Source organism: Oncorhynchus nerka, linkage group LG22 (genome assembly GCF_034236695.1).
Source record: "Oncorhynchus nerka isolate Pitt River linkage group LG22, Oner_Uvic_2.0, whole genome shotgun sequence".
Classification (NCBI taxonomy): Eukaryota; Metazoa; Chordata; class Actinopteri; order Salmoniformes; family Salmonidae; genus Oncorhynchus; species Oncorhynchus nerka.
The window spans coordinates 8,392,440-8,406,030 of NC_088417.1; positions in this window are offsets into that span (position 1 = coordinate 8,392,440).

The following is a 13,591-nucleotide window of genomic DNA, read 5'->3' on the forward strand; positions in this document are numbered from 1 at the left end:
TCCTCTCTTCTCTTTCCCTCTCTCTGCAACGTACCCATCTCTCTCTCTCTCTCCATCCTTACCTCCTCTCTTCTCTTTCCCTCTCTGCAACGTACCCATCTCTCTCTCTCTCCATCCTTACCTCCTCTCTTCTCTTTCCCTCTCTCTCAACACCCATCTCTCTCTCTCTCCATCCTCTCTCCTCTCTTTCTCTTTCCCTCTCTCTGCAACGTACCCATCTCTCTCTCTCTCTCCATCCCTTACCTCCCTCTCTCTCTTTCCTCTCTCTCTGCAACCTACCCATCTTCTCTCCCTCTCTCTGCAATCCATCTCTCTCTCTCCTCCTTACCTCCTCTCTTCTCTTTCCCTCTCTGTAATCTCTCTCTCTCTCCATCCCATCTCTCTCTTTCTCTCCCATCTCTCTCTCCATCCTTACTCCTCTCTTCTCTTTCCCTCTCTCTGCAACGTACCCATCTCTCTCTCTCTCTCCATCCTTACCTCCTCTCTTCTCTTTCCTCTCTCTGCAACATACCCATCTCTCTCTCTCTCTCCATCCTTACCTCCTCTCTTCTCTTTCCCTCTCTCTGCAACGTGCCCATCTCTCTCTCTCTCTCCATCCTTACCTCCTCTCTTCTCTTTCCCTCTCTCTGCAACGTACCCATCTCTCTCTCTCTCTCCATCCCTCCATCCTTACCTCCTCTCTTCTCTTTCCCTCTCTCTGCAACACCCATCTCTCTCTCTCTCCATCCTTACCTCCTCTCTTCTCTTTCCCTCTCTCTGCAACGTACCCATCTCTCTCTCTCTCCATCCTTACCCTCCTCTCTTCTCTTTCCCTCTCTCTGCAACCCATCTCTCTCTCTCTCCATCCTTACCTCTCTCTTCTCTTTCCCTCTCTCTGCAACGTACCCATCTCTCTCTCTCTCTCCATCCTTACCTCCTCTCTTCTCTTTCCCTCTCTCTGCAACGTACCCATCTCTCTCTCTCTCTCCTTCTCCTCATACCTCCTCTCTTCTCTTTCCCTCTCTCTGCAGCATACCCATCTCTCTCTCTCTCTCCATCCTTACCTCCTCTCTTCTCTTTCCCTCTCTCTGCAACGTATCTCTCTCTCTCTCCATCCTTACCTCCTCTCTTCTCTTTCCCTCTCTCTGCAACGTACCCATCTCTCTCTCTCTCCTCCATCCTTACCTCCTCTCTTCTTTTCCCTCTCTGCAACGTATCTCTCTCTCTCTCTCTCTCCATCCTTACCTCCTCTCTTCTCTTTCCCTCTCTCTGCAACGTACCCATCTCTCTCTCTCTCCATCCACCTCCTCTCTTCTCTTTCCCTCTCTCTGCAACGTACCCATCTCTCTCTCTCTCCATCCTTACCTCTCCTCTTTCCCTCTCTCTCTCTCTCCTCCATCTCTCCTCTCTTCTCTTTCCTCTCTCTGCAACGTACCCATCTCTCTCTCTCTCCATCCTTACCTCCTCTCTTCTCTTTCCCTCTCTCTGCAACGTACCCATCTCTCTCTCTCTCCATCCTTACCTCCTCTCTTCTCTTTCCCTCTCTCTGCAACGTACCCATCTCTCTCTCTCTCCCATCCTTACCTCCTCTCTTCTCTTTCCCTCTCTCTGCAACGTACCCATCTCTCTCTCTCTCCATCCTTCCTCTCTTCTCCTCTCTTCTCTTTCCCTCTCTCTGCAACATACCCATCTCTCTCTCTCTCCATCCTTACCTCCTCTCTTCTCTTTCCCTCTCTCTGCAACGTACCCATCTCTCTCTCTCTCATCCTCCTACCTTCTCTCTTCTCTTTCCCTCTCTCTGCAACGTACCCATCTCTCTCTCTCTCTCCCATCCTTCTCTTTCTCTTCTCTTTCCCTCTCTCTGCAACGTACCCATCTCTTTCCCATCTCTCTCTCCATCCTTACCTCTCTCTTCTCTTTCCCTCTCTCTGCAACGTACCCATCTCATCTCTCTCTCCATCCTTACCTCCTCTCTTCTCTTTCCCTCTCTCTGCAACGTACCCATCTCTCCTCTCTTCTCTTTCCCTCTCTCTGCAACGTACCCATCTCTCTCCTCTCTCCATCCTTACCTCCTCTCTTCTCTTTCCCTCTCTCTGCAACGTACCCATCTCTCTCTCTCTCTCCATCCTTACCTCCTCTCTTCTCTTTCCCTCTCTCTGCAACGTACCCCCATCTCTCTCTCTCCATCCTTACCTCCTCTCTTCTCTTTCCCTCTCTCTGCAACCCCATCTCTCTCTCTCTCCCATCCTTACCTCCTCTCTTCTCTTTCCCTCTCTCTGCAACAATACCCATCTCTCTCTCTCTCATCCTTACCTCCTCTCTTCTCTTTCCCTCTCTGCAACGCCCATCTCCCTCTCTCTCTCTCTCTCCATCCTTACCTCCTCTCTTCTCTTTCCCTCTCTCTGCAACGTACCCATCTCTCTCTCTCTCCATCCTTACCTCCTCTCTTCTCTTTCCCTCTCTCTGCAACGTACCCATCTCTCTCTCTCTCCATCCTTATCTCCTCTCTCTCCCTCTCTCTGCATCCCATCCTCCTCTCTTCTCTTTCCCTCTTCTCTTTCCCTCTCTCTGCAACGTACCCATCTCTCTCTCTCTCCATCCTTACCTCCTCTCTTCTCTTTCCCTCTCTCTGCAACGTACCCATCTCTCTCTCTCCATCCTTACCTCCTCTCTTCTCTTTCCCTCTCTCTGCAATTCTCTCTCTCTCTCATCCTTACCTCCTCTCTTCTCTTTCCCTCTCTCTGCAACGTCCCATCTCTCTCTCTCTCCATCCTTACCTCCTCTCTTCTCTTTCCCTCTCTCTGCAACGTACCCATCTCTCTCTCTCTCCATCCTTACCTCCTCTCTTCTCTTTCCCTCTCTCTGCAACGTACCCATCTCTCTCTCTCTCTCCATCCTTACCTCCTCTCTTCTCTTTCCCTCTCTCTGCAACGTACCCATCTCTCTCTCTCTCTCCCATCCTTACCTCCTCTCTTCTCTTTCCCTCTCTCTGCAACGTACCCATCTCTCTCTCTCTCCATCCTTACCTCCTCTCTTCTCTTTCCCTCTCTCTGCAACATACCCATCTCTCTCTCTCTCTCCATCCTTACCTCCTCTCTTCTCTTTCCCTCTCTCTGCAACGTACCCATCCCATCTCTCTCTCTCCTTCTCTTCCTTACCTCCTCTCTTCTCTTTCCCTCTCTCTGCAACGTACCCATCTCTCTCTCTCCATCCTTACCTCCTCTCTTCTCTTTCCCTCTCTCTGCAACGTACCCATCTCTCTCTCTCTCCATCCTTACCTCCTCTCTTCTCTTTCCCTCTCTCTGCAACGTACCCATCTCTCTCTCTCTCCATCCTTACCTCCTCTCTTCTCTTTCCCTCTCTCTGCAACGTACCCATCTCTCTCTCTCTCCATCCTTACCTCCTCTCTTCTCTTTCCCTCTCTCTGCAACGTACCCATCTCTCTCTCTCTCTCATCCTTACCTCCTCTCTTCTCTTTCCCTCTCTCTGCAACGTACCCATCTCTCTCTCTCTCTCTCCATCCTTACCTCCTCTCTTCTCTTTCCCTCTCTCTGCAACGTACCCATCTCTCTCTCTCTCCATCCTTACCTCCTCTCTTCTCTTTCCCTCTCTCTGCAACGTACCCATCTCTCTCTCTCTCCATCCTTACCTCCTCTCTTCTCTTTCCTCTCTCTGCAACGTACCCATCTCTCTCTCTCTCCATCCTTACCTCCTCTCTTCTCTTTCCCTCTCTCTGCAACGTACCCATCTCTCTCTCTCTCTCCATCCTTACCTCCTCTCTTCTCTTTCCCTCTCTCTGCAACGTACCCATCTCTCTCTCTCTCTCCATCCTTACCTCCTCTCTTCTCTTTCCCTCTCTCTGCAACGTACCCATCTCTCTCTCTCTCCATCCTTACCTCCTCTCTTCTCTTTCCCTCTCTCTGCAACGTACCCATCTCTCTCTCTCTCTCTCCATCCTTACCTCCTCTCTTCTCTTTCCCTCTCTCTGCAACGTACCCATCTCTCTCTCTCTCTCATCCTTACCTCCTCTCTTCTCTTTCCCTCTCTCTGCAACGTACCCATCTCTCTCTCTCTCCATCCTTACCTCCTCTCTTCTCTTTCCCTCTCTCTGCAACGTACCCATCTCTCTCTCTCTCTCCATCCTTACCTCCTCTCTTCTCTTTCCCTCTCTCTGCAACGTACCCATCTCTCTCTCTCCATCCTTACCTCCTCTCTTCTCTTTCCCTCTCTCTGCAACGTACCCATCTCTCTCTCTCTCCATCCTTACCTCCTCTCTTCTCTTTCCCTCTCTCTGCAACGTACCCATCTCTCTCTCTCTCCATCCTTACCTCCTCTCTTCTCTTTCCCTCTCTCTGCAACGTACCCATCTCTCTCTCTCTCCATCCTTACCTCCTCTCTTCTCTTTCCCTCTCTCTGCAACGTACCCATCTCTCTCTCTCTCTCCATCCTTACCTCCTCTCTTCTCTTTCCCTCTCTCTGCAACGTACCCATCTCTCTCTCTCTCATCCTTACCTCCTCTCTTCTCTTTCCCTCTCTCTGCAACGTACCCATCTCTCTCTCTCTCTCATCCTTACCTCCTCTCTTCTCTTTCCCTCTCTCTGCAACATCTCTCTCTCTCTCTCTCTCTCCATCCTTACCTCCTCTCTTCTCTTTCCCTCTCTCTGCAACGTACCCATCTCTCTCTCTCTCTCATCCTTACCTCCTCTCTTCTCTTTCCCTCTCTCTGCAACGTACCCATCTCTCTCTCTCTCCATCCTTACCTCCTCTCTTCTCTTTCCCTCTCTCTGCAACGTACCCATCTCTCTCTCTCTCCATCCTTACCTCCTCTCTTCTCTTTCCCTCTCTCTGCAACGTACCCATCTCTCTCTCTCTCTCATCCTTACCTCCTCTCTTCTCTTTCCCTCTCTCTGCAACGTACCCATCTCTCTCTCTCTCATCCTTACCTCCTCTCTTCTCTTTCCCTCTCTCTGCAATCCTCCCATCTCTTCTCTCTCTCTCTGCAACGTGCCCATCTCTCTCTCTCCATCTTACCTCCTCTCTTCTCTTTCCCTCTCTCTGCAACGTACCCATCTCTCTCTCTCTCCATCCTTACCTCCTCTCTTCTCTTTCCCTCTCTCTGCAACGTACCCATCTCTCTCTCTCTCCATCCTTACCTCCTCTCTTCTCTTTCCCTCTCTCTGCAACGTACCCATCTCTCTCTCTCCATCCTTACCTCCTCTCTTCTCTTTCCCTCTCTCTGCAACGTACCCATCTCTCTCTCTCTCTCCATCCTTACCTCCTCTCTTCTCTTTCCCTCTCTCTGCAACGTACCCATCTCTCTCTCTCTCCATCCTTACCTCCTCTCTTCTCTTTCCCTCTCTCTGCAACGTACCCATCTCTCTCTCTCTCCATCCTTACCTCCTCTCTTCTCTTTCCCTCTCTCTGCAACGTATCTCTCTCTCCATCCTACCCATCTCTCTCTCTCTCCATCCTTACCTCCTCTCTTCTCTTTCCCTCTCTCTGCAACGTACCCATCTCTCTCTCTCTCTCCATCCTTACCTCCTCTCTTCTCTTTCCCTCTCTCTGCAACGTACCCATCTCTCTCTCTCTCTCCATCCTTACCTCCTCTCTTCTCTTTCCCTCTCTCTGCAACGTACCCATCTCTCTCTCTCTCCATCCTTACCTCCTCTCTTCTCTTTCCCTCTCTCTGCAACGTACCCATCTCTCTCTCTCTCCATCCTTACCTCCTCTCTTCTCTTTCCCTCTCTCTGCAACGTACCCATCTCTCTCTCTCCATCCTTACCTCCTCTCTTCTCTTTCCCTCTCTCTGCAACGTACCCATCTCTCTCTCTCTCTCTCTCCATCCTTACCTCCTCTCTTCTCTTTCCCTCTCTCTGCAACGTACCCATCTCTCTCTCTCTCTCCCATCCTTACCTCCTCTCTTCTCTTTCCCTCTCTCTGCAACGTACCCATCTCTCTCTCTCTCCATCCTTACCTCCTCTCTTCTCTTTCCCTCTCTCTGCAACGTACCCATCTCTCTCTCTCTCTCATCCTTACCTCCTCTCTTCTCTTTCCCTCTCTCTGCAACGTACCCATCTCTCTCTCTCTCTCTCCATCCTTACCTCCTCTCTTCTCTTTCCCTCTCTCTGCAACGTACCCATCTCTCTCTCTCTCTCTCTCTCTCTCCATCCTTACCTCTCTTCTCTTTCCCTCTCTCTGCAACGTACCCATCTCTCTCTCTCTCCATCCTTACCTCCTCTCTTCTCTTTCCCTCTCTCTGCAACGTACCCATCTCTCTCTCTCTCCATCCTTACCTCCTCTCTTCTCTTTCCCTCTCTCTGCAACGTACCCATCTCTCTCTCTCTCCATCCTTACCTCCTCTCTTCTCTTTCCCTCTCTCTGCAACGTACCCATCTCTCTCTCTCTCTCATCCTTACCTCCTCTCTTCTCTTTCCCTCTCTCTGCAACGTACCCATCTCTCTCTCTCTCTCCATCCTTACCTCCTCTCTTCTCTTTCCCTCTCTCTGCAACGTACCCATCTCTCTCTCTCTCCATCCTTACCTCCTCTCTTCTCTTTCCCTCTCTCTGCAACGTACCCATCTCTCTCTCTCTCTCTCCATCCTTACCTCCTCTCTTCTCTTTCCCTCTCTCTGCAACGTACCCATCTCTCTCTCTCTCCTCTCTCCTTCCTCCTCTCTTCTCTTTCCCTCTCTCTGCAACGTACCCATCTCTCTCTCTCTCCATCCTTACCTCCTCTCTTCTCTTTCCCTCTCTCTGCAACGTACCCATCTCTCTCTCTCTCTCCATCCTTACCTCCTCTCTTCTCTTTCCCTCTCTCTGCAACGTACCCATCTCTCTCTCTCTCTCCATCCTTACCTCCTCTCTTCTCTTTCCCTCTCTCTGCAAAAGTACCCATCTCTCTCTCTCTCCATCTTACCTCCTCTCTTCTCTTTCCCTCTCTCTGCAACGTACCCATCTCTCTCTCTCTCCATCCTTACCTCCTCTCTTCTCTTTCCCTCTCTCTGCAACGTACCCATCTCTCTCTCTCTCTCCATCCTTACCTCCTCTCTTCTCTTTCCCTCTCTCTGCAACGTCTCCCATCTCTCTCTCTTCTCTCCATCCCATTACCTCCTCTCTTCTCTTTCCCTCTCTCTGCAACGTACCCATCTCTCTCTCTCTCTCCATCCTTACCTCCTCTCTTCTCTTTCCCTCTCTCTGCAACATACCCATCTCTCTCTCTCCATCCTTACCTCCTCTCTTCTCTTTCCCTCTCTCTGCAACTTCTCTCTCTCTCTCTCCATCCTTACCTCTCTCTCTTTCCCTCTCTGCAAAGTACCCATCTCTCTCTCCATCCTTACCTCCTCTCTTCTCTTTCCCTCTCTCTGCAACGTACCCATCTCTCTCTCTCTCTCCATCCTTACCTCCTCTCTTCTCTTTCCCTCTCTCTGCAACGTACCCATCTCTCTCTCTCCATCCTTACCTCCTCTCTTCTCTTTCCCTCTCTCTGCAACGTACCCATCTCTCTCTCTCTCATCCTCCTCCCTCTTCTCTCTTCTCTTTCCCTCTCTCTGCAACGTACCCATCTCTCTCTCTCTCTCCATCCTTACCTCCTCTCTTCTCTTTCCCTCTCTCTGCAACGTACCCATCTCTCTCTCTCTCCATCCTTACCTCCTCTCTTCTCTTTCCCTCTCTCTGCAACGTACCCATCTCTCTCTCTCTCTCCATCCTTACCTCCTCTCTTCTCTTTCCCTCTCTCTGCAACGTACCCATCTCTCTCTCTCTCTCTCTCCATCCTTACCTCCTCTCTTCTCTTTCCCTCTCTCTGCAACGTACCCATCTCTCTCTCTCTCTCTCCATCCTTACCTCCTCTCTTCTCTTTCCCTCTCTCTGCAACGTACCCATCTCTCTCTCTCTCTCCATCCTTACCTCCTCTCTTCTCTTTCCCTCTCTCTGCAACGTACCCATCTCTCTCTCTCTCCATCCTTACCTCCTCTCTTCTCTTTCCCTCTCTCTGCAACGTACCCATCTCTCTCTCTCTCCATCCTTACCTCCTCTCTTCTCTTTCCCTCTCTCTGCAACGTACCCATCTCTCTCTCTCTCTCCATCCTTACCTCCTCTCTTCTCTTTCCCTCTCTCTGCAACGTACCCATCTCTCTCTCTCTCTCTCCATCCTTACCTCCTCTCTTCTCTTTCCCTCTCTCTGCAACGTACCCATCTCTCTCTCTCTCTCTCCATCCTTACCTCCTCTCTTCTCTTTCCCTCTCTCTGCAACGTACCCATCTCTCTCTCTCTCCATCCTTACCTCCTCTCTTCTCTTTCCCTCTCTCTGCAACGTACCCATCTCTCTCTCTCTCTCTCTCCATCCTTACCTCCTCTCTTCTCTTTCCCTCTCTCTGCAACATACCCATCTCTCTCTCTCTCCATCCTTACCTCCTCTCTTCTCTTTCCCTCTCTCTGCAACGTACCCATCTCTCTCTCCATCCTTACCTCGTCTCTTCTCTTTCCCTCTCTCTGCAAAGTACCCATCTCTCTCCCTCTCCATCCTTACCTCCTCTCTTCTCTTTCCCTCTCTCTGCAACGTACCCATCTCTCTCTCTCTCTCATCCTTACCTCCTCTCTTCTCTTTCCCTCTCTCTGCAACGTACCCATCTCTCTCTCTCTCCATCCTTACCTCCTCTCTTCTCTTTCCCTCTCTCTGCAACGTACCCATCTCTCTCTCTCTCCATCCTTACCTCCTCTCTTCTCTTTCCCTCTCTCTGCCCATCTCTCTCTCTCTCTCCATCTCTCTCCTCTCTTCTCTTTCCTCTCTCTGCAATGGATACCCATCTCTCTCTCTCTCCATCCTTACTCTCTCTTCTCTTTCCCTCTCTCTGCAACGGACCCATCTCTCTCTCTCTCCCTCTCCTCCTTACCTCCTCTCTTCTCTTTCCCTCTCTCTGCAACGTACCCATCTCTCTCTCTCTCTCCATCCTTACCTCCTCTCTTCTCTTTCCCTCTCTCTGCAACGTACCCATCTCTCTCTCTCTCTCCATCTCTTTCCTCTCTCTCTCTCCATCCTTACCTCCTCTCTTCTCTTTCCCTCTCTCTGCAACGTGCCCATCTCTCTCTCTCTCCATCCTTACCTCCTCTCTTCTCTTTCCCTCTCTCTGCAACGTACCCATCTCTCTCTCTCTCTCATCCTTACCTCCTCTCTTCTCTTTCCCTCTCTCTGCAAAAGATCCATCTCTCTCTCTCTGGCATCCTTACCTCCTCTCTTCTCTTTCCCTCTCTCTGCAACGTACCCATCTCTCTCTCTCTCTCCCATCCTTACCTCCTCTCTTCTCTTTCCCTCTCTCTGCAAACAAACGTACCCATCTCTCTCTCTCTCCATCCTTACCTCCTCTCTTCTCTTTCCCTCTCTCTGCACATACCCATCTCTCTCTCTCTCTCCATCCTTACCTCCTCTCTTCTCTTTCCCTCTCTCTGCAACGTACCCATCTCTCTCTCTCTCTCTCATCCTTACCTCCTCTCTTCTCTTTCCCTCTCTCTGCAACGTACCCATCTCTCTCTCTCTCCATCCTTACCTCCTCTCTTCTCTTTCCCTCTCTCTGCAACGTACCCATCTCTCTCTCTCTCTCCATCCTCTCCTCCTCTCTTCTCTTTCCCTCTCTCTGCAACGTACCCATCTCTCTCTCTCTCTCATCCTTACCTCCTCTCTTCTCTTTCCCTCTCTCTGCAACGTACCCATCTCTCTCTCTCTCTCCATCCTTACCTCCTCTCTTCTCTTTCCCTCTCTCTGCAAAATACCCATCTCTCTCTCTCTCCATCCTTACCTCCTCTCTTCTCTTTCCCTCTCTCTGCAAACGACGTACCCATCTCTCTCTCTCTCTCCATCCTTACCTCCTCTCTTCTCTTTCCCTCTCTCTGCAACGTACCCATCTCTCTCTCTCTCTCTCTCCTTACCTCCTCTCTTCTCTTTCCCTCTCTCTGCAACGTACCCATCTCTCTCTCTCTCTCTCTCTCTCCATCCTTACCTCCTCTCTTCTCTTTCCCTCTCTCTGCAACGTACCCATCTCTCTCTCTCTCTCCATCCTTACCTCCTCTCTTCTCTTTCCCTCTCTCTGCAACGTACCCATCTCTCTCTCTCTCCATCCTTACCTCCTCTCTTCTCTTTCCCTCTCTCTGCAACGTACCCATCTCTCTCTCTCTCCATCCTTACCTCCTCTCTTCTCTTTCCCTCTCTCTGCAACGTACCCATCTCTCTCTCTCTCTCCATCCTTACCTCCTCTCTTCTCTTTCCCTCTCTCTGCAACGTACCCATCTCTCTCTCTCTCCATCCTTACCTCCTCTCTTCTCTTTCCCTCTCTCTGCAACGTACCCATCTCTCTCTCTCTCCATCCTTACCTCCTCTCTTCTCTTTCCCTCTCTCTGCAACGTACCCATCTCTCTCTCTCTCCATCCTTACCTCCTCTCTTCTCTTTCCCTCTCTCTGCAACGTACCCATCTCTCTCTCTCTCCATCCTTACCTCCTCTCTTCTCTTTCCCTCTCTCTGCAACGTACCCATCTCTCTCTCTCTCTCCATCCTTACCTCTCTCTTCTCTTTCCCTCTCTCTGCAACGTACCCATCTCTCTCTCTCTCTCATCCTTACCTCCTCTCTTCTCTTTCCCTCTCTCTGCAATGTACCCATCTCTCTCTCTCTCTCCATCCTTACCTCCTCTCTTCTCTTTCCCTCTCTCTGCAACGTACCCATCTCTCTCTCTCTCTCCATCCTTACCTCCTCTCTTCTCTTTCCCTCTCTCTGCAACGTACCCATCTCTCTCTCTCTCTCCATCCTTACCTCCTCTCTTCTCTTTCCCTCTCTCTGCAACGTACCCATCTCTCTCTCTCTCCATCCTTACCTCCTCTCTTCTCTTTCCCTCTCTCTGCAATGTACCCATCTCTCTCTCTCTCTCCATCCTTACCTTCTCTCTTCTCTTTCCCTCTCTCTGCAACGTACCCATCTCTCTCTCTCTCCATCCTTACCTCCTCTCTTCTCTTTCCCTCTCTCTGCAATGTACCCATCTCTCTCTCTCTCTCCATCCTTACCTTCTCTCTTCTCTTTCCCTCTCTCTGCAACGTACCCATCTCTCTCTCTCTCTCTTTCATCCTTACCTCCTCTCTTCTCTTTCCCTCTCTCTGCAACGTACCCATCTCTCTCTCTCTCCATCCTTACCTCCTCTCTTCTCTTTCCCTCTCTCTGCAACATACCCATCTCTCTCTCTCTCTCCATCCTTACCTCCTCTCTTCTCTTTCCCTCTCTCTGCAACGTACCCATCTCTCTCTCTCTCCATCCTTACCTCCTCTCTTCTCTTTCCCTCTCTCTGCAACGTACCCATCTCTCTCTCTCTCTCCATCCTTACCTCCTCTCTTCTCTTTCCCTCTCTCTGCAACGTACCCATCTCTCTCTCTCTCTCCATCCTTACCTCCTCTCTTCTCTTTCCCTCTCTCTGCAATGTACCCATCTCTCTCTCTCTCCATCCTTACCTTCTCTCTTCTCTTTCCCTCTCTCTGCAACGTACCCATCTCTCTCTCTCTCTCTCCATCCTTACCTCCTCTCTTCTCTTTCCCTCTCTCTGCAAAGTACCCATCTCTCTCTCTCTCTCCATCCTTACCTCCTCTCTTCTCTTTCCCTCTCTCTGCAACGTACCCATCTCTCTCTCTCTCCATCCTTACCTCCTCTCTTCTCTTTCCCTCTCTCTGCAACGTACCCATCTCTCTCTCTCTCCATCCTTACCTCCTCTCTTCTCTTTCCCTCTCTCTGCAACGTACCCATCTCTCTCTCTCTCTCCATCCTTACCTTCTCTCTTCTCTTTCCCTCTCTCTGCAACGTACCCATCTCTCTCTCTCTCCATCCTTACCTCCTCTCTTCTCTTTCCCTCTCTCTGCAACGTACCCATCTCTCTCTCTCTCTCCATCCTTACCTCCTCTCTTCTCTTTCCCTCTCTCTGCAACGTACCCATCTCTCTCTCTCTCTCCATCCTTACCTCCTCTCTTCTCTTTCCCTCTCTCTGCAACGTACCCATCTCTCTCTCTCTCTCCATCCTTACCTCCTCTCTTCTCTTTCCCTCTCTCTGCAACGTACCCATCTCTCTCTCTCTCTCTCTCTCTCTCTTTCCCTCTCTCTGCAATGTACCCTTCTCTCTTCTCTTTCCCTCTCTCTGCAACGTACCCATCTCTCTCTCTCTCTCCATCCCTACCTCCTCTCTTCTCTTTCCCTCTCTCTGCAACGTACCCATCTCTCTCCCTCTCCATCCTTACCTCCTCTCTTCTCTTTCCCTCTCTCTGCAACGTACCCATCTCTCTCTCTCTCCATCCTTACCTCCTCTCTTCTCTTTCCCTCTCTCTGCAACGTACCCATCTCTCTCTCTCTCTCTCTCCATCCTTACCTCCTCTCTTCTCTTTCCCTCTCTCTTGCAACGTACCCATCTCTCTCTCTCTCCATCCTTACCTCCTCTCTTCTCTTTCCTTCTCTCTGCAACGTACCCATCTCTCTCTCTCTCTCCATCCTTACCTCCTCTCTTCTCTTTCCCTCTCTCTGCAACGTACCCATCTCTCTCTCTCTTGTTACGCACGCCTCTATGAAGAGGGAACGCGACACCCTGCTACAACTAAACTCTCCGTGAAGTGAAAAAGGTATGGACTGTAGTTGCGAGTAAGGATGACAACAGACAGAATGTGGTACCGTTTACAAGGACTTTATTCCTTCACACGGTAATATGGGGAAAAGGGGCTGGACGGAACCAAAGCAAAGAAAGTAAATCTCAAAACCTCCCCCTCTCCTATCTTACCTGCCTACCCACTACTTACCTAATTTAGCACCACCTGGTGCCCTAACCAAAATACAGGGGGTGGTCCGCCCAGGTCTTACCTAGTGTGCCTAGACAGCGAATATGCTACGGGTATATGTATGCCCGCGGGCCTCTTGCCTAAGCACTCCCAAGGTGCCTTCCCCTTCTCCCCTGGGAACAAATGAAACAGAATATTAAACAATTTCACAAACAAACTAACAAACGACATCAAATAAGCTCTATCTGAGCAACAAACTCACAAAATATACCAACTCTCAGCAAAATCAACCTCTAGCAAAATCTCAGAAAAAATCTCTGCAAATCTACCTCCAGCAAATCTCTCTACAAAAAGATCTCCCTCCTGAACAGAACACTGGCATTTATATATCTTCAGATGGAATGGGTAATTGGAGACAGCTGTCTTGACGAGGGGGCGGAGTCAGCTCTCCAATTAGCCCTGGAGTCGACCAATCAGCTGCTTGAGGGATTTCCGGAAGCCATTTCCTGAAATAAACACATGCACAAACAAACTACAACACATAAACTGGGGAACGTAACACTCTCTCCATCCTTACCTCCTCTCTTCTCTTTCCCTCTCTCTGCAACATACCCATCTCTCTCTCTCTCTCCATCCTTACCTCCTCTCTTCTCTTTCCCTCTCTCTGCAACGTACCCATCTCTCTCTCTCCATCCTTACCTCCTCTCTTCTCTTTCCCTCTCTCTGCAACGTACCCATCTCTCTCTCTCTCCATCCTTACCTCCTCTCTTCTCTTTCCCTCTCTCTGCAACGTACCCATCTCTCTCTCTCTCCATCCTTACCTCCTC